Raw genomic sequence first — 27215 nt, 5'->3', positions numbered from 1 at the left:
TAACAAGCTCAATAGGAGCAGTATATGAGGACTAGAAGGGTATTGACTGAATATGGGAGAGGAGGGAGAGGTTTTTGCCATCAAGTTTGAAAGATGTTAAAGACTGGGGAGCGCTCAGGTTTGCAGAGGCTGCAGGAGATTTCTTTTTGAAAAAGGAACAAAAATGACACTATAGTTTGAGTTTATCACCTCACACTTCTGCTTTAAGCAGTCTATCGTGTAATATGAGCTCAGTGTCTGTCATATAGAGCCAGTTGAGAGACAAACTGTCAGAGATTCAGTCCCAAACAGACTTTGCTCAATGTCTTTTCCAGCTGCTAGGACATGATATTCTTTTTTCATGATTTCCTTTACTTTTTCCTCTACACACACACACACACACACACTGATAGACGAGCATCTCATAACAAGGTTTTCACAGGTATGGCTTTTCCATCTGTCATTCACTCAGTGATTTCTGCCAGTTGCTGCTGTTCTTCCCACACACTAACACTCTGCACTGAATCTCCCATGCACACCCATACATACCAAAGAAACGATAGTCATACAGTCTTATTTTCTTTGCAACAACAACAACAATGTCAACACAGATGCTGCCTGGGATGCAGGTCTGTGCTTGCATTTCTTCTAGACAGACTCAGCCCTCTGTGGAGGATAGATGGAGAAACTGAATGAGTATGTGCTTTTAACTCAAATTTGAATTTCAATTTTGAGATAAACCCACCTTATGATCTTTTTTAAGGTTCAAGTTCTCTATTAAGGTTAATTTTATGTATAACCGTATCCTGAACCTCCTCTGGATCCCATCAACTAGGAAGCACAGGCGTAGCACAGCTGATCTTGTTCCACTTAGTAATAATCTTCGTCTTACCTGTAGGGTCCACTGGCTCTTTGACAATTACAGTGATGCTAATTCAACCCCCTAGAGCTAAGTACAGATGCCCCATTCGCTGTTTCATCTATAGTTGCTGATGAGAGAAAAACGCGGGCAACAGGAATTACTTAAAGCTGAGAGCCTCTCTGCTCTTTGCCTGGAAGGTCAGCAAAGCATGTGAGAGAAAGCCGACATCCTGTTATTAGAGAAAGAAAGGGGCAGAAAAAAAGAAGGAGAAAGAGGTACAGGATGAGTGGGGGATGATTGAAGATCGAAGAACAGAAGAGGATAAGGGATACTTTGCATGATTGGTTGAAAGTCAAAGTGGGGAAATGACCTGAGCTTGAAATTGAGTCTCAGTCCTTTCAGTTATACATGGCAGACATATGAGCTCCTTCTAATAACTCTACTTTTGTCTTTCAGTGGAAAAAAAAAAGTGCTGGAGCCCTGGCTGGGTACGCTGACAGGATGCTTTCTGATGTCCTGTGTTTGAATGGTGAGTTTGATCTATTTGACTGTTATTTCCTTTTTTAATTTTAAATTGAACGACACGACTCATGCCTATCTACAGTTTCTTGATAAATGTTCAAGGTAAACTCTCAAACATAATTTTGAGTGGTTTCAGTGGATATTCCAAGCCGATAATATTGTGAGGAAACTGAAATCCAAAGCTAAAAGCTATATTGATCAAGATAGACTGAGTGTTGATTCTCCTGCAGCAGAGGTAGTAAGAGTTATGGATTTGGCAGGGCTGATCATATGTGTGTGTGTGTGTGTATGTGTGTGTGTGTGTGTGCTCTGAGATTGTAATGCTGTCTCTGCAGCAATTTGCCTCCAAAGTGGCAAGCTAATTGACCTTCTGCTGGGCATGTGGATGTGCTATGTAAAATAAACCACACTGACTATAATAGAATCCTGTTTTTCCAAAGTATCAGGCTAGACACAGCCCCTCTCTCTTCTGACTGGAGTGCCGGAAATGAATGAGCTCAACATCTGATAGAGTGTAGTAAATTTTAGAAACTCTCGGAAGCTTTAATTTCACTTGAGTAATTTACCATAGCGGCACAGGGCTTGTATGTCTGCTCATGTGTATGAAAGATGAAACATTTTTATCTACATGAAGCAATGTTTATTTGTCCAACAAATGATTCCATTCTTACAAAAGAATTTAATCTTGTAATTGATACTGATTTATGAAACAGATTGGACATTTTTCCGCAAAGAAATATTATTTCAGTCTTTTATAGCTGTCAAACACAAGTATAAATACATTTTGAAATATTACCACATGCATCAAGTGCATTGCAGCACAAAGAATCGAGTTCATGGATACACTGTATATTTTTGCACCTTGATTTCGACAGTGAGCTGGTGTGCTGCATAGTTAATTTAGCATTCCTTTTACATTAAGCAATGAACTTGCCACTACAGGACCCATCATTAACAATACAATATGTTGACGCAGCTCTAACATAGAGTCTTGCTGTACAGTCGGGAGCTGAAGCCGTGCAGGGCTGCAAAAAACTGAATTACTGTACCTAGACAATAGTAGCCTGTATGTATGTGGGGGAGGCTCACTTGGACTCACTCTGTGACAGTGACCTGCTGGCAGGAAAGTTAAGGGGGCTGAAGCCAAGCACTGGTTTGAGCTGGAGAGTAACTCACACCCGTAAAGAATGTCAAGAATCTGTGTGTTAAAGTTCACACTGTATCACCATCTGCGGCTGGATCCTGGCAAATAAAAGACAGCTGTGTGTGAGTCAGAGTGTGCGTTTGTGCGCTTGCATGTGAGCATGTGTGCTTTTGAACATGAAAATGAAAGAATATAGATATATAGTATGTATTATCACTGCGGGAAAAGGTTATTGATTTAATTTTGCATGTATGTGTTTCAAGGATTACACACTCACATGTCTGACAAGCAGGTAGCAGGCAGGATGTCAGCCCATAATTATGCTCTTACTTAGTGGTTTATTAAAAAAAGACAGATGAGTGAGACCACCCAGAACTGCAGTACAAGTCACCTGTTTGAACTGAAAGGGAAAGTCCAACACTCTTTGCTGTGTTAGTTCAGCACCATACCCAGCTGTGACTCAGTGTGTTATTTTGCTGATATAATATTGACTCAAGGTTACCGGAGTATGTTTCATGACCCCTTGCTTTCTTTTCTGCAGCCATATGCACTGACTTAGAGATTTTTTAAGTCCACAATTCCACAATCTGTATGAAAAAAGGATTCTGTGTTTCACCACATTAAAAACATATCATCGTGATCTCCTTTGACAGTTTGATCTTTCAACAGACTCATCTGAAAAACTTTGCTCTGAATTCTTTAGCATGTCGGCTCTACTGTAGACCTTACTCTGCACCGTATCTGATTTTGTAATTGAACCCTGTGCTTGTCCACTAAATAGCAAGTGACAGCGAGTGCCACTCAGACTGTGAGAGGAGATGGAGAAACAGATGAAATCAATTTCTGTCTTGTTTGTGTTATTCCTGTTGCTCAGCCCTGTGTGTCTGATGACAGATTGCAAAATGGGTTTCATATGTGCCTTTTCTTTTCTTTTCTTCTCTCTTTTTTTTTTTTTACATAGATTCGCGAGAGGGCAGAGGGCATTCAGAGTTGTACCTGTGAGCCCGTCTGCATGGAAATGTGCTGACATCAGAGCTTTGCATTTTAAACGCAGGGATAGAGGAGGATGAGGAGGATGCCGCAGTGAGGATACAGAAGAAGCTGAGTTTGCATAGATTATATCAGGTGAGTCCGCCCTCAGAATGACATCTCTTATCAATACAACACTAATCCGTTAATTAAAGACTCAGTGACATCCTGGAACAAGCGGGGCAGAATGGAGTACACTGTGTGCCGAATATTAAAAACAGGAACAGGTGGCACCTGTGCTGAGATATTTGTGTTGCATACAGTATTTGTCAGTTGTCTGTAGATAGTTTTTAAGCAATGGGATGTTCAGGTGAGTATTTTCAGCTGCTGTTTTGTGATGCTGAGCTCCCAATGGCATGCTGCTTTGTCTAGAAACAAGCTACACACACACACACACATACACACGCCCATCAACAATACTACATCGCATTGCAATGCCTGTCAGGTTTTGGCATACATTGCAGGATTAGGGAGGTAGCCAAAACAGGTGACAGGTGACAAATTCATGTCAACACTCGGTGAGAAGGACTTTAACGTTGGATTAACTAAATTATACAGCAAACAAAAGGTGAGTCATATTACTGTAGGCTGCATGTCAGTTTGCGCTAGTTGTCAACTCCCCTATTTGCTGTACATGTCTGTCAAATCCCTGGTGGGTAGTTTCAACCTGTGACAGCTGTTGTTCTTTGTTGAAACAGTTTGTGTTTTGGCAAGAGTCGTCATGATTTTCCAGACTTTCCCCAGTGACATACTGAATGATTTTTCTGTTTATTTTTGACCAGTTCTCCTGCAATTTGGGCACAGACAATTTGTCCTCCTTGGAGCTCTGTTAGGTGACTCATGTTACTTTGAAAATATCAACGTACTGATGGTTTAAACTATTTTATAGCTATAAATACTGCTAACTGGCATTCAGCCTAATATGGCCCACCTTGGCTGCAGTGTTTGTAATTGTGACTAAGTTACTTCAGTTATGTGCTTTGTTTGTGGTGCAGAGGCCTGATGACATCACTGAAAGACAAGTTACAGACTTTCTTGATTAGTTAGGTGTATTGGGTTTAGCCTTAATTGACCATGTGGGAAAACATCTTCAGCAGCTTGATTGACTGCTTTTGAAGGGTTAGTCAGAACAGTTGCAGCTTACCTTGGTCCATAATACTCTAACATGGCACCTTAATAAATCAAGGACCATTTTTTCAATGCTTCGAGGATCAGTGAGCCACTTCAGGCATATAGTATCAAACTAGCCTAATGACTGACGTGTGCCTGCCCAGTTTTAAGAAGAAAAAAGTCTATAAGATATGAAAATAATTTAAAAGAATTGTTTTGTACTCAGTTTTTGTGTCATTGGGATTGTTGCATCCTTGTTTTGTTGGTAGTTGTCTCTTTGTGTTGGATTGCTACCCAGCTATAAATTTTGACCAGATTTGACAAGCTAAAACACTGTGATAAAACACTTTCTGTGATGTTGGTCATTTAGAGCGCCCTGGCGTTTTGTCCACCTTGGCAGCAAGGGCTGGGCAATTAGTCAATATTAGTTTCTTGACAGTTAGTGGAATCATATCATCATCATATGATTATATCGTCTTATCGTTTTACACAATTCTGTTGTTAAATTACTGATTCCATGCAAGGCTTCCATGTTTTCCTCATTAAAATTTTTTTTTTTTTTTTCGGGGGGGTTGGGGGGGTTGGGGGGATTGTAAAACCCCCTGCTGAGGCAACTTTGTGAATTGTGGATTGTGGTATTAGGCTATACAAATAAATTTGACTTGACCAGACGATGTTTGACGATGATGATAAAACTAACAAAATTAGTTTACGCACATGAGTTTTTAGTTCTACTGTTTATTGCACTGATCAATAATGAATGATTGTGTATGCTATTTTTATATATTTATATATATAATGTGATAAAAACTTGCCCAGCTGGCAACACACAAGTAGGTGTGTGACATTATAGTTTAAACTGCAAAGACTTGATGCAGCAGTCAGAGCAGTTCTCTGCTTTTCAAATAAACATGGGGGGAAAACAAGTTAGCCACACCAATCATTCACTTGTCCTCATGCCGTCACTTGAAAACCTCATCTTTAGCTACGGCTCTGTCCTGTCTGGAGAAGGCACTGGCCTTTTCAGTGGCTCTGAGAACTTCAAGTAGAAGAGTGACTGGATCAGATTACAATAAAAAGAAAGAGAGAGAGTAGCAGCTATAGCTAACCTGCTACAGCCTGGATTGTTATTGCAGGTGTTCAAGAGCAGACACAGCTGTTAATTACCTCTACGTAGTTACACACGTGGAGCTGTGGTCACACATGAATAGCCGCACACAAGTGCATCTTGACATGCCAGAATACACAGATTAGGATTTAAGGATCAGAAGATAGGTTCAGGGGATGAAATGCTTTCTTGGTTTATAGGAACCACTGGTCCAGTATTTGCTTTGGCGTTTTTGCGACATGTAGGGTCGAGGAAGGCTTAGTTAGTTTCATTCCTGCAGCCAAATCTAGTCAATCACATCTGTCCACAGAGCTCTGACAATGTATAATCTGGAAATTTTTGCTCTTTTTCTGTGCTATTTGAACACCATTCTGTGTGTGTGTGTGTGTTTGTGCATGAGAATGAGACAAGTGAGGGGAAAAAATGTGTGAAATTAACACATTGCCTTTAATTGCAAGTGTGTGTCATTTGTTGCTGGAGTGGTGGTCAGCTGCGTACATGTGCCCTCAAATCTAGCCAAGAAACTTTAAAGTAGCATAACAAAATAATAGATAGTACATTAGATTGCAGATAGATGGATATGTTGAATTCTGCTTTGTCTATCTATCATTTAATCAGTATCAGATGGGTATCTGACTGAACATAAGAGACAAAGACTGGAACACTCCTTCCTGGTTTATCTCATCTCTGTCTGACTGAGTGGTGCTCCAGCTCCATCCTCTGCTTGTCAGCACACATCAATCACATCATCATCAGAGGGTGGTGAGTATTAACTGTCAGTCATTTCCATTTGAGAAGAAAAGTTAAATATGTAACTGTTTACTTGAGTGACTAGCCAGTACATAATTCTTTTGATAAATTAACATTCATATTTATTTAACACTATGTCAACAATATTTGGTCTGAATCTCAAGTCAAGTACAGTAGTTAGTTGTTTTAAACAGCCCTTTATCACAAGTCTCTGTTTTAGATTCTGTGCTCATTCCATGACATTTTATGAGTGTGTGTGTGTGTGTTTGCATGATTGTGCTTGCATTTGTGTTAGTGAACAGCTGCTCCTTCGTTTCCCCACCTGTCTCATGTGGCTTTGAACAACACAACAGTAGTTTTCTTGTACTTTTCGTGAAGATAAAATTTGAGTAATGATTGCAGAGGCTTTAAGCACAAGTGAAAATGCTTGATTTAAACACACATACACAGAGCTTTTGTACAATTAAGAACTGTTTTCTGCTCCTGGATACAAAGTGGTCAAGATGTTGGGTGTTCCCCATCTTTTAAAATCTGTGTTTATTTTACTTTTTGAAAGTGCTGCAAATTAAGCAGTTAGTAACCTTGGGTGGACTGTTCCATGGGAGCATAAGTGTGAGGGGGAAGGGAAGAAGAGGGGAAGCTGAGAGAAAAACCTCAAATGTGAAAATGACTGGAACTCCCAGGGTTTTCAAAACAGAACTCAAGATTTCATTACACATACCTGGACAACTGAGGACATGGAAAAACCCCTCCCTGTGTGTGCACACGTGCACATACGTGCACTCTACTGTTAGAAACAGCTGGGTTGGTCAGAAAAATAATAAGAATAATGTAAACTAAATACAGCAGAGACGACTTCCAGCCGACAGAGCCAGCAAATGTCAGCTTCAGAAATATGCAGAGCCCAGGGGCCGGTATTTCAAAACTTGTAATCTGGATCAGAATGATCTGGATAATGAAATCTTCCTTTTCTCATTCAAGGATCAAAATGATGTCACTGCCTTTGTCCGAGTATTTCAGAACATTGGCAGGTTGATTCACGGTGATCCGGATATAACTACATAGAGATTTCCAAATCTTGAGTCCCAGCCCCTGGATCTGAACAGAAAAAAAAACATGGCGGACCATTTCACAAAAGGAGCAAGTGGTAGCATAGTTTTCATGTCCCAATGTATCCCAAGTATTCTTTTATCTAATATATAGCATTTGTAAGACTGTGCGAATGGCAACCAACATGTCATGCCAGCCAGCTACTTCAATTGTCACCTACTTAAAACAAGGGTGTAATGATCGCTAATTATGCTTAGATCATGCTAACAAGAGCTAACTTGGCTCAGTTGACTTCTGTGTTAAGTCTGTGTGTGCTGGCGAGCTAGCTGGCTTTGGTGAGTTTGGGTTTTTAAAACAATACAGCCATAACAATTTATGTAAAATACTTAATAGATGTTGACTTTATCTCAATTACAAGCAATATAGACAGCATATATGGTCAATATTTGCCATGTACCTCTGATAGATCACATTTATCATTAAATATTCGTTTGAGATAAAAAGTGATTTTTGTAAAAAAAAAAAAAAAAAAAAAAATCAATTATAATCAAGACATGGGTGGGATAAATCATGTTTATCTTGAACAACTATAAAAGAAACAAGGGTTTTATCATTATCAGTATTTTATAGAAATGATGAATGAGCCCCATTGAACACATATTCATGCTAGTCTATACAACACATGAGGGACAGAGTTTTACTGTGAGTGTGCTGCAAATGTATTTCTTGCACTTGATGCATGTATACTTTGGCTTCCTGTCCGTCTTGGGTCCACACACATTGCAGCGCTTCCCTTTATTGCTACCGGCTGCAACCTAGAATGATGAAAACACTTAGTTCAGGAATTTTACCAACACAACCCACAACCCCCCCCCCCCCTCTCTCTCTCTATCTCTCGCTCAATCACTCACACACACACACACACACACATCCCAGAGAGTCAGACACATACATACTGTATGCAACATCACTCACACCTATTTCAGGTACTGCAGTTGGTGGTTCTGTGGGTTGGGTGGATGGGGCACCAGCATCCTCCTCCTGAATCCTCCTCACAATGTCTGCAGAGGCTGGGGTTCTTGGGATATGTTGTCTCCTCTGGAGCTTCCTTTATGGGTTCAATGCCATCCAGATGACAAAAACATTTTACTCCAACATGTCCAAGATGTTGAAAAATATCACAAGTTGCCAGCGTAGGGTTTTTCTTTTGCAGCTGTAGCCAGTCACCAGCTTGTCCAAACTGTCCACCCCTCCTTTTGTGGCATTTTAATCCATCATGATCATCCATCATCATCCATCCTGGCCACAGATTCTCCCATCCCTATGCAGCATACTCATGAGTACTTCTTTTTTGCCTTTTTTTGACACAACTTAGATGAATAGACGGGCTGTTCTGTGTAGTCAACAGCTGGCAGTGGGAGCTCTGGCTTGTTTTTTCTTACTGCTCCTACTATCGTCAGCTTCCTCCACTTTAGGAGTTCCTGTCCCAGCCTGTGCGAAGTAAAAAAGTTATTGCATGTGATGTTGTGGCCAGAGTCCCTGTGTCATGTCCAGGGCAATTTGCATCCTTTGGCTTCCTCTCAGGGGATCCTCGCTTCCTTGTATACACTTGCAAGTTCCATGCATATAAGGAAGCTGCATCACAGGCAGCTTTTCTGGATGGTTTCTGGGATGAAAAGTTCAAAAGAAGACTTTATGCAAAAGAGTAACCGCCATCTGCGTCTGCTCTGGTTGCATCCTTATCACATTGGCAGCCATGTGGGATGGATAATTCCTTGGGCAAGAAGACCATTCAGTTTCACCATTGTCATTTTTTGACAAACTAATTTCTCCTCCTGCAGGCTGCTGACAGGCTGGCAGCGGATGGGGTGGTCCTGGGGCTGGCTGAGAGTCAATTGCATCCTCTTCTTTAAACTCTCTGTCAGACTCTGAATTGACAGAAACATGATATTCTGAAAACTCTTCATCTTCCAAAGCTTCTTTCTCTTCTAAAATCATTTCTAAGGCCCTCTTAGCAGAGAATCATTTTGACATATTGACTGATTGTGATAAGGAGCCACACACCCAAAGATATTTATTTGTTGTGTCCTGCCCCCACTTTGCAGCTGGGATAGAGTGTGAGAAAATATAGAATGTTTAGAATGTTTTGAAGTAACATTGTGCAGGTTCCCGCAAGACATTTTGTAGTTTCACACACTACAGAGAGTAAAATGTGCAGGAATATGTGGGAGCAGACAGGTTCTCAGTGCTTGAAATGTAACAATGCTGCAACCTTGACTGTGTGTGTATATAATTTCACACACTACAGAGTGTAAAGAGTGAGGGAATAGTGGGAGCAGAAATGTTCTTGGTGCTATATTGAAACCTTGTGTGTGTGTGTGTGTGTGTGTGAGTGCACATGTTGTCCACAGAGAAGCTGGGAGGTGATTTCTGATTTTGAAAAGAAAAGAATCTATGAAACATGCTGCAAATCCAAAGGAACACACACACACACACACATGCACATGTGCACACACACACACACACACACACACACACACACACACACACACTAACAGCAGGCACAGCAAACCTTTTGCTTTTATTTTTACAGTTTTTACTTATTTTCATCTACAATTCCCACATTTTTATTACCCTTGGGTCCAGTGGACCACTTATATTATATAAATGTGTAGTGGGCTCATTGAAAATATGTTCTTTTACATGTTCTTCACAGAAAATGAGCCAAGGGCAATGAGTTTCAGGTTGAAAAAATAATTAATTGCATCTTTTTTCTTTTAGTAAACATTGAAAACGGGTTCCACAGACCCGAACACCACACAAGGGTTAAAAACTTGTTTGTACCCCACATTCCTGATGTCTCTGCTAGCCTACTGTGTGAATACTAACAAAAACATATGTTGGATGTTTTGATACAAACAAGTTACAATGTTTAAGTGAAACAAAACTTTTAGAAATGCGTTGTCTGTATTTGTTACACTTGTATTTGCAACAGTTTGTCCAGGTGTTTTCAGGAATAAGTGTACCCTAACCATATTTTGCAATGCTTTACATGTCTTCAATTACTTGGTTCTGTTAGAACTGAAACACTTTCACATTTGAAGGACGCATTCAATTTAAGAGTTTAAATGTAATGAGCATCTTGGGTAACAATATCTGGGAGAAGTGAAGCCTAGGCTATTTGGCAATCTACGTCAAACCCACCTCTGTGATGGGATCCAAATGATCCTGAATTTTGGCATCAAATTGATCCAGATCTCTGCCTTGAATTTTGAAATACCCAAATGCAGCATAACATCTGGTTTAAAGGTATGATTGTATTACGAAATCTGCATCCAAATCTTCAGGATCAGAAATCTGCTTTGAAATACCCAATTTTCAGAACAGATCAGATTTTAACACAACCCAACCAATATAATCCTGTGAAATCATTTTGAAATACCGGCCCCTGGTCATCAGTCACAGCAGGCCCTCAGTCACACTGACAGGCTCGGACACAGAGGAGGTGGACTTATTTTGGCCGCAGTATGTGTGTGGACGGGCCGGTGGCAGCTGTGTTCCCAAACCTGGCTACAGTGTCTTGGGTTAGGTTTGGTTGGGGATCCATCCAAGGCGTCCACGACTGACTGATGAGGCATCACATCACACCAACATCAACAACCGAGTAAAGCTAATAGTTTTCACTTGTCAATAAGGCCTGTTGGCACTTCATATAGATCTTCCTAAGTGTTGTTTTATTAGGTTTCAGTGTCGGTGTTGAATACCATCTATGTGAGTGTGTTGTGGGAATATTCTCATGGTGGCTTGACAGTCTACCGGTAACAGTATAACTGCAGGCAGTAAATTGACCTAAACCAAGCAAAACAGAGCAAAGGGAGACAGACAGTCCTGAGGGGCCAAGCAGGAGTTTAGTCCCTAAAATTGAATCTTCACCAGAGTTCAGAAGGACAAGGGGGAATAGAGCAACGGAGGGATATAAGGAGGAGGTTGGGGGATCCTCTGGCAAAGACAAAGCCCTCAGAGTTTTTGAGATCTAACTTCATCTGTGTAAACATGTCTGGAATGACACACTCAGTATGTGTGTGTGTGTGTGTGTGTCAAGTGCACTACATGTGAAGCCCACTGAGGGTGAGTGTCTGAGAAAAGGGAGGAGGAAGGAACAGTTGAGATACAAGAATGTTGTTCATTTTCTTTAGGCCAGTGGTTCTCAGCCTGCTAGTCAGGACCTCGCAGGGGGTTAATAGGTTTTGAAGTTTACTTTAATGTGTTTTTTTTCTCTTCCTTTTTGCTTCTCTCTTGTGAAATATGGCATCATTTTAGTCTTATTTGAAAATTGATCAATGGAAATAACATTTTTATTTTTTTTTTTACATGGGGTGCATTAATAATTCTGCATTCATGCTACAAGTAACTCCACACTTTGGTATATAACCCAGTCTTTCTGTCATGATCTTACTGTGGTATACCCTAACAGCTATGGTCATACCAACACTGTAATTAGACTGCAATTTGAGCCATCTTCGAAAATTAAAAATTATTTTAATGGTTTAATATGTTTGAGCCAAGCCACTCACTCCACTAAACAGTTTGTGTGCAGCTTAGAGAGGTTTCATAAATGATGAAACATCTGAAAACACAGTGTGAAGAACATCTTTCACATGCTGTGGGTGCTGCAAAATGTGATGATATGCCTGAACAAACCCCAAATCATAAGAATGCTCCACACATTTTACTTGAAATATGTTAACTCTGAGCATAATGTTGGTGTTGTTGAGTATGGTGCTCAGTCTTATGTAAAAGCTGTTCCTTAATCATCATGTTACAATTTATTTTTTTGGTGGGCATGAAAAGGCTACCACTGTCTCTCTTTGAAATCATAAATTAGACTTACTATATGGGAAGACTTTGAAGATACAGTTCTTAAATTGCTCTGGATCTATTATTTCACTTGATATGTTACTGCAGAAACCCTAGCAGGCTGCATTTCTTTTAGTCCTCAGACATACCTTTATACTGTGGAGTGACTGTAGACCCAGTACAAACGAAGTTCATCATCATCTTCATGCCCCCCCCCCACCCCACCGTGAGTTGAATAGATGTCTCACTGCATCCAATCCTTTCTTCACCCACTGTCTATCTATATTAGACACAGGGTGACAGGACAGCTGTCTCTGGGCCTCGTCTTGGTCAATGCGGGCATGCACAAGGATTCATGTGTGCCTTTGCAATAGATCTGGCATGGCAAATTAATGTTATGTGGCTTGTTTGTCTCCCAGCTCCAGCCCTCTGATCCTGACATTGGACCCAAAAAGGGAATCATCACCAAGGCATTTGGCAGGCTTTGATCACAGGGCTGTCCAGTGAGGGTGCAGGGTTAATGCACTGTGTGGGGAGGAAAGCATGACACACTCATCTTATACTGAAGAATGGGCTGTGTGTGCATGAAACATATCATCTAAACAGTGGACTGCGCATGTGCTTTGTCAGTAAAGCAACTGTAATTGTCTCTGGTGGTCAATTGTCAATCAAATGCACAATTGCATTTTCCTCCCATGAAACACAAAAAACAAATTAGCAGTTACGACTTCATCTTGAAGGCCAAGAACCACAGAAGACCGTCATAAACAAACAGAAACCATAATGAGACCATAATTACTTTCTTTGGCAGTTTACATTCCTTCACAGAGAACCTTCAGATAGAAGGTCTGCAGATCATAAGAAAGTCAAAACTGCTGATTAGCATCCACTAAAAGATGATAAACATACTGTAGAAAATCATCCTGACATTTTAGTGACACTTAGTTCCCACCAGTTCCCAGCCAGCCTAAAACATTTTAGGAAGTAGTCAGTATCCAAAACATTGCATGAATACAGTGTCTACATACAGTAATGTTGCATCCTCACATTAATGATGAACATATATATATATATAGAGAGAGAGAGAATGCAGGATGACATGATTAGATTTCAAGATTATTTTCTACCAGCTTTCTTTTGTAGAAGCACTTATTTTATTCATTATTGATTTTGTCCACATTTTTCAGTCAATCTGATTAATCCACTCTTCCGTAGGCTAGAAAGAAACCATCAGTGTGAAAAGAGGATTAACCTAATGCAATCACTACATTATCACAGGCAACATACCAGATATGGATACAGTAGACATTACGAATAACAACTGTTTCAGGGATAGGCCGCAGAAGGCCAATGTGCAGGTGTTCATTCCAACAAAACAAAACAGTATTGTGATCTCACTGATCAGTTCCTCCTCTGTGGCTAAGGGTGTGTTTATCAGTGAAAATATGAGCCGAGTCTTACTGTAGATTATTGAATTAAAACCTGCAATTAAAACCTCAGCCCTACATGGCACATTGATCCTTGTTCTACTTTAGGTTTTAAACAAAAATCATAAAAGGGCCAGTGTAGAATTTTAAATGGATGCGGAATCTTCCAGGGCAAATTTCCTCTCTCACAAACCTCCCTAGTGAGACTCTTTTCCTTTCCTCAACACATGTACCGTACTTTATCGGCGGACCCCTTAATCCACCACAGCTGTTCAACTGTAAATACAATTAACCTCAGTAATTGTGTGATGTTGACTTTGGGTTTGGTACACTTTCTCACTGACTGCCGGTAGCCCGTACTCTCTGAGGATGACATCATGGGTGTCAGGTTGCCCGCTGTGGCTTCGGTTCCCAGGGGGTCGGGGAGCCTCAGCGTAGACCTGGAGAGCAGATCCATGCTTCGAATAGACATTCTCTTCTCTCTTCCCTCCTTCTGCTCAGATACACACACACGCACACACACACACAGCCAACTGACCTTTCTACCACCGCACTCTGAGTTCAGAGTTGGTTATTGTCTCAGTTATGATGTGCTGACAGATGAGGCAGATGTGTGTTCCTCTCCTGTAGATAATTTGTCAGCTTTGTTTTCGAATGGTAGAAAGCTCTGGAATTAGCTGAGTAAAGAAAATATTTGGCTTCATTTAAGTCTGGTTAGATGACATCTGTGTTGTTCATACTATTTTGTCTATGATTTGTCTAAATTGTGTGGGTGTTTTATTTGGGTATATAGTATGCAGTGTGTCTGGATCTGCTCACATTTGTATTTCCCCTGGTTTTCATAAAAGGGGCCCAGCAATTCCCTCTGGGGGACAGAAGACATGTTATATGTGTTACTGCGCGTAAGGTTTGCATATTCTTTGTGATTTTGCAAAGAAAATGCAGTGAGTAGAGACACATTAAAAGCTCTATGGCCAATATGTTTTAAAAGTTACTTTATCTTTTAAGAACAGAGTGATTCAGAGCAAAAGTCAAAGGCCAAAAGCAATGCCTATATTTGATTTGTGACCATTTAAAAACCACCAGGGCAGTGAGTTCGGAATTATTTGCCTAGGAACAATTTGTGTAAAATATTAAGACTATGTAACTTATCCCGGGTTGTTCTTATGGATTTTTTTCCCTGGCAGCACTGAGCATGCTCTTCTAGTTCACCTCTGTAAGTGTCAGTCATTCTGTCGATCATCCGTTTTAGTTATTTTGAGTCACTGGAGCCTGCAAAGTCAACCTCTTCCACTGTGATGTCAAATAAGAAACATGGGCCAGCTTTTCCTCTGTTCCTCAGTTTTAATTTTCCATTCCCTGCATGGACACACCTGGTTATGGCAGCCGCTAGATTGGCTCAAAACGCATACACATGTCCACCCGAAACTAAGACATCTTCAAGGAAGCACTGACATTCAAAGCTTAATTCAGTTTTCTTGTTTCTAACTTTGTTTTTTGTGAGGGATAGAGGCAGATGCTTTATGTATTTGATTGTCTGACTGCCAATCTGGAAAGCTCTGGTATCACCTGGCTTTGTTAGGGAAAACTTTTAACAATTGAGGATCGTACACACTTATAAACAAGGTCTGAAGGGAGGGATTTGTCCGTAATCCTGTATTGATCCTTCCTAGACAGGCTGTCTGGTGGCCTGACACTCTGCCATACCTACAGGCATACAGCCACACTGGCTGCATGCCTTACCACATCTAACTATAGAAGCAAATACAAGTCAAAGCCAATTTGCGGTAGATTTAATGGCTCATAGCGGAGTCGTTATGTTGGGTCGAGAAAGGCAGAATTGTCCATTTTGTTTTCCAGTTTAAATGTCAGTCCCAGACGTCTATGCATTATTAGCATGTTGTATGTAAAGCCTGTGTGCTGTGGACGTTTTACTGTTGCAGAGTAACGCTCTGTACTCATCTATCCTGATCAAACTTAACTGCACCAGAGGGAGAAGTCAGTTACATTAGAAAAAGTAGCCAGCCAAGGTTCCGAGTTTGAGAGTCTCTATAAATAAGCACAAATTTAAAGCCCCTGTATGTTGGTGAATTATTAACACACCACTGATTGTTTTGTCTTGCTGTTTGTCTCGTTAAACAGGAATAACTGGGAGTACCAGAACTCTGTAAATCAGTCAGCATCAGTAGACTGTAAAAATCTCCATCTTGGTGAATCAAAGTAAATAGTAATTGTTATGTAAGTTTTTTTATTATTCTTTTGTGAGTGGTTCAGTATCTTAAAACACAACTATGATACTACATTTACCTCATGGAACCACACAAATATGGCTGAGTTCTTCACAGTTTCGATTTGAAAAGCTAAAATTCATATAAATCAGAGATTTGATTTGAGAGTATGTAGTAAACATAAAACACAATCACAAATCCTCTTGTTAGAAAATAAAGTTAGAAGCTGATTATGTTTTTCTTTTACTCTATATTCTGCCGTGATGAGCATGGAAGGCTCTCTCACACATGCACTGACTGTTTTGCTAGTGGGCGTTGAAGACGTGTTACTTCTTTTTATGAGATACAAATAAGTACTGCAATTCTGACGTGTGCCAGAGTGATGAATGGTTTCCAAAATACCTTTCACTGTCCTTTGGAATAAGGAGATGCAGCCATGGAGGGAGAGGTGTTCAGGTGTGCTGTCAAAAGCAGCTGTCAACGCCTTATTGAGAAAGTGTCAAAGAGCATTGAAGGATCTGTGATTGAGAATTAGTGAGAAAGTGAGTCAATTTGAGGTAGAAATCTTTGGTTGTAATTTCCCAGAGACCCCTGAGTAGGAATGAAAGGAAATGAGCTGCATTTGGCAGTGGAACAATTAAAGACATAGAAATGCTGGTTATGATCAGTATATGGCTATAAATGTAGTCCCTTTACTGCATGCTTTCAGAACAAATGGACTCAGTCTGTCCAAGAAGAATTGATTTCAGCCATTGGACATTAAAAGAAAAATACTGGTAATGAATTGGCTGAAAGTTTTATGTCATAATTTTCTATATTGTGGCCAAACACTGGTTTAGTGCTACCACAATCTTTTAGATATTTCCTGTACATAAAAATAGTGGTTCTCTTGAAAAAAGTATTAAAAAACCCCCACCATATTTACTTATTACAACCTTACGGTTCAAAAAATTAGTCACAACACTGTTCATTACAATGTATCTGCGTTGTCACACACTATATAGCAACTACTTGTTAGGGAGGATTTTTGTTTCATCTCCTTCAAGGACAAGTATGCTGCCGTTAAATCACCGAACCCAGTTTCTGTCTAAGAGATAAAAAATTGCAACAACACTTCAACACCAGTCTTGAGGTAAAGAAAAACGTAAGTCTCGAAAATTAGCCAGAAATGTACTCACTGGGAGCACTACACCGCCTGTGAAAACAGTTGCATAATGTCTTCTGTGGCTCTGGAGGAGCTTTGTCAAGTCTGAGAAAGATCAAGTGACATCACTTGAGTAATCTCAGGTTGGGTTGGGAGGCTACAAATCTTTAACATACAAACTGTGGGTGTTTAGTTTCAAAGATGTGGGTGTAAACCAGTCATTGTTTACCAGTCAACTCAATACAGTCTTTCGTAGCATTATGGGAAGTGTAGGATCCAGCATTATTTTTAAACCCACATCATTGTCCATTCTTTTTTATGCGTTTTGCAAGTCCTGCTGTTTTACAAAAGTCACTGGAATACCCCTGTAGAAAGAGTGGTAAAAGTAAAGGTATGGTTGATATTATGGTTGATATTTGTAGGCGGTCATGTTTAAATGGTAGATCGGTCTGTTTGTCCTTAACACCTGTCTGTGGGACGGCATTTACCCCAAAATTACCATCAGTCAGTTGTTGGAACTCCAGCCAATGACCTTGGTGACCAACTGGGGTGCACCACTGCTTTACAAGATAAATGTCTGAAGGGGGGTGTGAGGGATTCAACTTCTCACAATGCTGCAAAGTTAAATATATAAAAACAAAATGCAGTATGGTAAAAGATAAAAAAAACTGTGCAATGATTGATGATGCATCTTGGTGTGCACCAGTATGACAGAGTGACAGAAGAAGAAAAGTTAGAGAGAGAGAGAGAGAGAGAGGGAGAGGACAATGGCTGGAGTGTGACTGAACAACCAGTCAAAACGTGTGGTTGCATTCTCGCTTTGTTCCATGAGATCACAGTTGTGGCAGATGCAGGATAGACTGGGAGCAGCTGTTTTGCTCTCTGTTCTCCAGTTACAGACGCTGACAGTGCATGCACTCTGGGGATGGGCAGAGGGGCACGTTGTCGAGTCTTAATGGTGTTTGTTCTCTGAGGGTGGGCACAAAGAGTCCTTAGACCCAGCACTGCTCCACCAGTATTCTTGGCATCGGAAGAGAGGGACGCGGCCGAAGGTGTCAAACCAGAGCAGGACTGGTGACAAGACATAACACGCAGCTGGTCCCACTCTCACAGGACAAATGGCGCCATTAATTACACTGACTATGGGGGCTATAGTGAACTCAAAGTATTATTGGAAAATGCACTAAATTATTGTGTTTGTCAGTGGAATTCAACACAGATAAGAGTCAGGTAGAAATTCTTTTAAACTGACAAATATACTGTAGGGAATTTATAGAAATCTGTAAGAAGACGCACTGTGAAGTTGCACTTTGTTCCAGTGCGAACTGGCACACATGCCAGAACAAGAATTTGTTTTATTGCAAAGGAAAGGAAAATCTGAAAGCTCTAATGAGAATTTAAACATGGTGCACCCAGTTGCTTGACTACATGCCATGAAGTTCTAAGTTGTGCAAAAGAAACACTTTTGATAGATACAATAGCATTTTCAGCAGTTGCATTTTAAGCAGATACCACTGCGCAATATTTATTTATTTGTGTGTGGCCAATGTACAGCATGCTGTGATCTTTACAATATTTTACAGCGGAAAGCGTAATTAACAATGGCTTGTATGTCATCTTCTCCATGTATCTCTAGATTTAAATGGGCTAAAGTTCAGTCTGGAATCCACAGTTTAGATATGAATCTGTTGAAGGTATGATTAACAAAATACAACTTAATTCCTACATTGGGTGTAGTTTTATTATTTTTGCTCTAAACCAAACAGAGCACTATATACTGAACGACCTATAACAATAACAACACCTTCTCTGTGCACCTCCAATATACAGCAGTTGACTTATACATTTTCTCTTCATGTCTTTATTCTGTCCCATTGATGTTACATATACAGTATCCTGGTCTATTTAACAGCTTCCTACACTACAGCTCAAATCCTACTTAAATCATACAACCAAGACTTGTAATTGATGTTGAATCTTCCAGAAGTGTATGGATGTCTCACTACCTTTAAAAAAAAAGCCTGGAGAGAGCAGACGGTTTGAAGAACAGTCTAATGAGACGCATCTGCCAACAAGTTTCCAGCCTTCTCAGCCAAAACCCCCAGTGAAAAGAGCAAAAAAAACCCTGAATACAATTATTTACAGAAAATCAACACTTCCATGGACTCAGATTGGGTTTTACTAGTGTGTGCTGACTGCAGGCAGTTTCTTGTTCTGAGGAAAGTGTTTCTTGGCTCACAGTGTAGGTCACAGATTAAAGGAATAAAATGTCTGATGGAGAGTTTTACGGATTAGATGAGATAACGCTAGTAAATTCTTTTGTAAGTCAGATACAAAATTGACATTTCGTTAAGGATTTTCCATTAAGCTACTAAATTGGTGAATCATGATGTCTGGTAAGCTTTTAAGAATGAATTAAGTGATCACAAGCTGAGCCATATTATGAGTCATGCAAGTATCTTTCTCGTAAGAAATGTTTTTCAAGTCTATCAAGGTAAAATAGATAAATTATTCAGTCTCTCATAGATAATAAGTAACTGGAAAACACTTTGCACTGTGTAACTAAGACTCTGACAGTTGGGGAAATCAATATATTATAATATAATGTAACATATCAAAGAGATGCCTAAGAGCTCAAAGAGTTACAGTCACTACACACAGCACACCAAAGTAGTTAAATACATTGTTAAAATACAATTTTAATACATTTGGAAGTGTTGCTCTTGACATCATGCGTGATTCAAATTCTCCTTCAGTTGGTGCTTATCCACATACTCCACGAGGCCTCATTTAGATTTGGAAGACTAAAATTTGGATAGCTCTGATGGATTAGTGAGTTGCTCAGGAGTAATGAATACCAACATTAAGGCCAAGAGAAACGGCATATTATCATACTCCATCCGAAGGAAGTGCTTTTTCTAGGTTATTCCTTACTCCTGGAATGATGTGAAACACCGGCTCATATTTTACAAACATGAGCCCAATTCAGACACACAGTCTGTTCTCTGCAATTTTAGTAGTGAAAACTGTGTCTGTGGTCGCGTCTGATGATGCGCGGTCATAGCTGGGGCCGCCTGGTGTTGTCTTCCTCCCTGTCAGCAGTGTGGGGTTGGTGCCCACAGTGATGCGCACTTACAGTAAGTGAAGGAGTGATGTTTCAGAGATGGATAGCATTTCCAGTATTTATCGACTGCTGCGAAGCGGCCCAGGATGACACTGCATTCAGATACATTAGTGGGAGAAGGAGACTTGACGCCCTGTCGGAGGGAAAGAGGGGGCTGAGAAGAGAGGAGGGGCAGATGTTAAAACATCACCTACAGTTGGACACAGAGGCATCGATCCCAGCCTCATTGCTCTCTGAGCTGCTTCCTGTGTTTACATTGCGCTATCATTGGAAGAGAGCAAACAACAACGTCAGGGGGAAAGGCTACTGATAGCTATGTATCTAATGTGCTCAGATCTCCAGGGAGAGAGATTTACATGCACTAGAATGTCGAATAATGTATGTCTGGATACCACTGAATAAGCTATTACTGGTGTAATGAAAGCACTATAATTTACAATAAACTTTCTCACAACACAGTTATATTTTATAGCTCTGCATTCTGCATTACCTCAGAAAGAAATATGGCGCCTAAATAAGTATCCTGCTATAGAAAAATTGATTTTCATATGTGGAACAAGTATTATGAAGTCTTTTTATGAAGTTTCAAAGTGAATATGCAATACAACATCAAAAGGTTCAGTATCATTTCTGTCAAATATTGCCAGAAAACAGGTGTCTATTTTTCCAGTATGTGTACTATGTGGGGCTAGATAAGTGAGAGAGGATACAGACACAGACAGACTGAGAGGCAGAGAAATGTAAACCAACTTGCTTTTCCCACTGAATTACATGTTTCTGGCGAGGCTCAAGCTGGGCTGTTGGACTGTTTCTCCTAATTAAGGGAAAAGACGCCTGATTGACAAATGAGCTCTGGGTCAGCCAGCCAACCAGAGACAGGGTTTCCCTGCCAAGACTGCAAGGCCCCTGGGTTTCCCATCAGCCACGGGAGCAGATGGTTTAACACTCACTCAGACCTTCGTGGGGGAAAACAGAGAAGTCTCATCTGCTTTTGTAAGAACTGAGGGATTAACATGGGCAACCCCTCAAGTAAAAGGAAATTAAGCAACAAGTTGGATTACTGTACAAAAGAAAACAATGGAAATTGTTGTTATTGATTGATGTCCTCATGTAGTCATTCCATAATTTCCCATCTTGTAGACTAGAAGTGCGGGGGATGGGGTTTAGATTTTGCACTCGAATTACACCACAAACTGACTTCAGACTTGACCTTCACTTGACCTTAAAATACTTCAGACTTGACTCCTGATTACTGACCTGTAAACAATGAGTGTATGTGTATAAGTTAATGTCCATGACACATCTAAATATAATTTTTTTGCTTCAAAAACACAGCAGCTGCAATCAGCTGTAGTGTCTTTTGCAATACAATCTATTCAAGACGATAAGAACTCCAGTTTGAACAAGTAATTGAAGCATCAAGAATAAGATCTTTTGGATCTAGACTTGGAGTTATGATGTATGTATAGTAACAGCATCCTGGGTTCATTTGATTCCCTCATTTATATCCGTTGCAGTGCAGAGCATCCAAACATCTATATCTGCTCTTACCAATCTGAGCGTGTTGACTGCAGGATGGAGACAAATAGAAATACCTTAGTCTGTGTTTATAGTGATTATCATCAACAGTGTTTCTCTCTATGATGAGCGGAGTAACAGCTGAATGTGGGATGTTAAGTACCGTACATATCTTTGTTGGCTGCAACTGCAAACCCTGTCTCTCCTGGACAAGATTCAGTCTGAGTTGGGAGAAATCCTGTAAAAGTAGAGGCTTAGTTATAGTGTTGTGATGGATGTGTGTGTGAGAGGCTTTGTGTGTGTATTTTCCGATGACAGGAACAAGAGAACATCAGTTAAGATTTAAGCCATCTGTATTTAATGTTGGATGAATGTAGCAATAATGGATATACAGTAAGGTCATGAAGAAGAGGAAAATGTGGATGGAGTAAATGGAAAGAGTGATAGTGTAGATAAGTTTGAGAGGTTTGTTGAGTGTCTCAGTAATGATTTTGGCACATTTCACCATGTACTGTATATAGGTAACTATATTTAAATTCTGTACAGTTTCTGTCATTCCCTTTGGAGGAGCGATTCAGTTCAGTTCCCATCAGTTCGCTAGCTGTTCTTGTATCGGTCCTTCTTTTGCTCGCTACATTTTTATGCAGTGGTTGTGCAAGATTTGACCAAAGAATTTTGCAATTTTGACAATGTGCAGCACATCTTTCAGAGACTGTAGATGAAATGTGCATATTGCTGCTGTGGGGATTTAATCAACTGAAAGGGAAACATTTCATAAATCTTACAAACTGTTTTGGCTGACAGGTAGGTATTTTCTTACATTTTACTTCTGCCTTACAGAAAAAAAAACAAAACAAAAAAAAAAAAAACGGTATTTGGATGTGTGTATGGCCAGTAGGAAACAAAACCACAGCTATGAAAATAGCAGTAATGGCACTATGTTCTTGTATGAGTAAGCATACTGTAGGTACTAGCGTATTTCAGGATGCTAGAATTGCAGTGTGACACCCAATTTGTACCTCCAGTGTGTTTCCAGCTTAATATGGCATTAGCAGTCACAGATGGGGTGGGGAAAAATCCACTTCAGCAAAAGGTCAATGTGCTTGATTTGCTCCAGCATGGAAATAAGACCTTAAGCATCAACAGCTGTGAGATTCACATATTACAACTACTGTGTTTCCTTGTCTACCCGACAGAAAACCAACACCTCATTGAATTTACTCATTTAGGCATTGACTTAATTTAATAATAGTAATAATAGTAATAGTAATAGTAATAATAATTTAATAAGTGGTAGTCATGTGCTAATATGCAATTATGACAATTGTATCTTTTGATCTATCTCTCTGTTCCATTGTCTTCGATTGCTGCCTGAGTGAGTGCTTTGCCTCTTAGTGCATCTTGACTCATTGAGGTTGACATTTATCATGAAAGATTTGGATGGTCAGTTACACACCTTGATATTTCCAAGCTGCCATCTTCAAAAAGCGAAGGACTTAGTAGATCTAAGCAAGACATCAGTAAAAGAGCTAAAGGTGAAAACTAATGAAATGACAAAGAATTTCAATCTCCTCATTCTGAAATCCTCCTTCAGATGGACAAAGCAGCAACCAAATGAGGTGAATGCTGTATGCTGTATCACTATAGCCTTCACACCACTCACAAACACACAAAAGAGCTTTCAGCACTACAGCCTGGGGAGGGGTGTGGGTGCACATGGAAAATATGCACAGAAGACTCCCTCCTCCTGCTCTCTCGCCCTGCACTCCCTCTCAATCACACTCCAGTAACACAGAGCAGGTAGTTTGACCAGAGGCAATGGACTGGCCCCCCCCTTCTATTAATTCCCTCTGAATTATAAAGCAGTAAAACTAAATTTACCCAAACACCATTAATCACAATGGCTAGGAACGTCTATTTTAATGAACAGATTCTTTCTGGGGGCATCTATGGGCAGTTAATTTGCCGTTTTAAACCCCACCTGTCTGTGTCAACTAGTCCGTAGAGAGGTGCATTAATGTAGCCCAATAGCTGTTCCAAGGGTTGGGCTGTATCCATTCCTTCATGCATTACTACAACCAGGGACAGGGAGCATATTAAAAAGGATCCAGTGTGCAGAAGGCTGTAATGAATAAGGCAGTAAGGTAGATTACTTGGAGCCAATTTCCCTGATGGTTTCTTGTGTAATTTGTCTTATCTGTGGATTTGAATCAAATTATATAAAATAATTATTTTATGTAGTCTTAATGGTGGTCAAGTATGATGGCATGATTTAAAGAGTTACTTATTTTTTAATAATTTTGTGGTATAAGGAAGGTAAAACAACAGTTGAAACCGCATTGATGACATGTTTATTCCCAAAATAATATGACCTTGGGGCATGAAGTTTTGTGTTGTGTTATTGTTAACCAATTTTAATTTCATCTGAAGAATGTTGTGATTGGTTAAGTGGACTGATGGATGTGTTCCCACCTGTGTAGGAATTACTGAGTCTTTATATTTTATTATGTATATATGAGGAATCTTGTATTTTTGATTAATAAAAACTTCTGAAATTCAGATGGAAAGGATCAGAAATGCAAACATTTGTTTTTTCCTCATTTTCTCTTATTTTTATTTTACCAGAAGCACTGTGTACTGTTCTTACCACAAGACAACCTTTAAAAAAATGGCACAACTTTTTGATACATAAAAACATAAAATCTGAGTGAAAACCAGTCTACTACTTTAAAAACAAACTATATTTCACAATTAAAACATTTCAACTAAGCTTTTGACACTAAGACAGAAGAATTAAATGTTGACTTTTTACTGACCAGCCTGTTATGTTATGTTGCAGCACCCCCATTAATCCCTCAGTGTGTCCCAGTCACTTCAGGCTCACAGTCTCCAGTTTATATTGTTTTTGACAGATTTGACACAAACCATGTCGTCCAAGCTGCTCTCTTCATTAAACATTTCCTGCAGCTTTGGTATGGCATTCCTACACGCGCTCAGTGCACACACACAATTAGTGCTTGTTAAAGAGCATGTGATATGGTGTAAATACACCACCGTTTTCCCATAATTACAGCCTCCTGTGAACCTTACAGGAAGTAAGTGCTTTGGGTGACTTGATTTGTGTCTTTCTGAAAAGGTCTAACCTTGGGTACCTTATCTTCAAGCTAAACTTAATACTTCCCCCTCTTTTATAAAAGTCTTTTAAATCAAAAATTGAGAGTGAATCAAGTTAGTCAATCAATTTCTGACAATTGTTTCTGAGCACCCTCCCCTCTCTCTGCACAAACACACACACACACACATACTTTCCATGTTTTACTTGCATTTTTCCATTTCTTTGACCCTATTGCGGTCCCTCTCTGCTGGTTATTTAGCACTTCAGTGGCTAGCGGGACTAATTGGCGCAAGAGACAGGTGGAGCTACTCTGTAGCAATCAGTCTTGTTAGTGGCGGGGCTATAGCTCACACTAGGCAATCTTTTTGTTTTTGCAGCGTGAACGCTGGAAGGTGGGCATGAACTTTTGACACACTCACATATGGGGCCCCTTAGCAGCCTGCCAGGCTTCTCTTATTGTGGCGAATGTCAAGGTTCTCCGTGTAACTCCAGTAAGTCAAAATATCTTGGAGAAAAAAAAGAAAATCTTGCTACTCTCTCTCTGAAAAGGAAGTCTACCTGTCACATATGCCTTTGTGCTGCTTACGGGTCATCTTTTTTTTTCCTGTGTGCACGTTCATATAATTTCTATGTCAGTATGTGTGTGGTAAAGTAACAGTTCAGTAATGACGTGTCAGTGTGAGCGTGTCCACTGTGCACAGACATGTTGCTGTATAATGCAATCAGGCAGGTGTGAGGGTCACAGCCAGTTTGTGGGCCCGCGTCTTGACCCCTGCTGTCTGCTTTGTCTGACCGTCAGAGGAACCCCTTAATTAGACCCTTTGGTTTGCAGTGTCTGCCCGACGCAGCCCAGCAGACACTCGGCAACAATCCCTTCATTAAATGCTCCTGGTTGACTTGGCAAGAAGAGCCTCAGTTTCCCAATTCCTGCTGCACAAAGGCCATGTAAAGAAAATGTTTCACTTTGAATCGGGAGCACCTGTTCCTCTTTTTTTCCCCCCTTTACTTTAGAAACAACTACATGTAATCCCATTTTAGCAGAATATTCTCATTCACCAAGTTGCTATAGCTGATTACAAACTTGGACAAAATCTCAGTGTTGATCGTTTATTATCAAACATTGTCTTTTGTCACTAGGCACTTTCTGTCTCTAAATGAAAATCAATGCATAGATCGTACAACTGTTAAAGAGTGTCTTGTTGAATGTAACTGCAGCATACTATAGGTGTAAATACATGTATGTACATTAGCATATGTTATGAAGTGTTGATGCTTTTTCTCCTCCTCTTGTTCTCCTCCTCCGCCATTGCTAACAGAATGATTAATTACAGGTTTACACACTGTTGCACAGTGTTATTTCAGCAAAATGTTTCCTTTGGTTGGTGCATGTCTGCAATGTGAGTACATGCTATTATGTAAGATGCCAGCGTAGAGTGATCAAGTGGCCAGAAAATGAATGGGAACAGAGCTGTGAGGGAATTAACCGAAGTACGGCTCACTGGCAGCCAGGCCTGCTGACAAAAACAAGAAGGCTCAGTTGAGATTCAGCAAGACCTGGCCCAGTGACCCTCGGTGGAGGAGAGACAGAGAGAGAGAGAGGGGAAGGATTTTGTTCTGCTGTTCTTGGCCAGTGCCTGATGTTGCCCCGGCCATGGAAAATCACAGAACACTCTCTTAACTGCACCCTCAGAGCCAGACATAGACACTTCTTTACATGAAATCCATCTGTATAAGGTTGTGTGGCTGTTTTGTAACCACTGTGCCCATGGGTGAAATCTGAGCCACAGGTGTGTTTCAGGTGCAATCACCACTTGGTCCACAGAAAGGGTCTTGTGCATTGTTAGAAATCACAATCTTTCAATCAGCTTTCACTCTAACTAAGTGAAATATAAACAGATTACAACCTGTTTGCCCCACTGAGTGATTTGAGAAGGTTCTTGTGAAGAAGCTACATCAGTGGATAGAAAGAAAAGTAAACATTTTACAGGGAAATCTGATCAGTTGACCTGAAATTTCAGCTTGTGCTTTTTTATGATGTATCACAGCTGTAGTTTTTTTACAAGGCAAAAAAAAAAAAGTCAAATTTATTTCAGTGAATTTGTAACAACAGAGTACACTTTACAGCAGTATAGGATGATGTAAAACAATGTCCTGTCAAAAAGAAATAGTACAGTGCGTTAAAAATTGAACTAATGTAAGAAAACAAATGACAAGCAGACCACACCTCAAAACAGTCCACACAACCGCT

The 27215-nt window shown here is 40.1% G+C and overlaps 1 protein-coding gene across 1 annotated transcript in view; it reads left to right on the top strand.

The window, feature by feature from the left end:
- bmpr1bb (bone morphogenetic protein receptor, type IBb) overlaps positions 1–27215 on the top strand; it is a 57622-nt gene that overhangs the window by 3322 nt on the left and 27085 nt on the right. Inside the window, exons 2-4 of the mRNA XM_067573843.1 lie at positions 1298–1370; positions 3469–3632; positions 6373–6516. The gene's annotated coding sequence lies outside the window, so the exon portion shown is untranslated. The remainder of the gene's footprint in view (positions 1–1297; positions 1371–3468; positions 3633–6372; positions 6517–27215) is intronic.

The sequence above is a fragment of the Thunnus thynnus genome, chromosome 19 (genome assembly GCF_963924715.1).
Source record: "Thunnus thynnus chromosome 19, fThuThy2.1, whole genome shotgun sequence".
Classification (NCBI taxonomy): Eukaryota; Metazoa; Chordata; class Actinopteri; order Scombriformes; family Scombridae; genus Thunnus; species Thunnus thynnus.
Note: the sequence above shows the minus strand (reverse complement) of the source record. Positions and strands in the feature narration are given on the sequence as shown.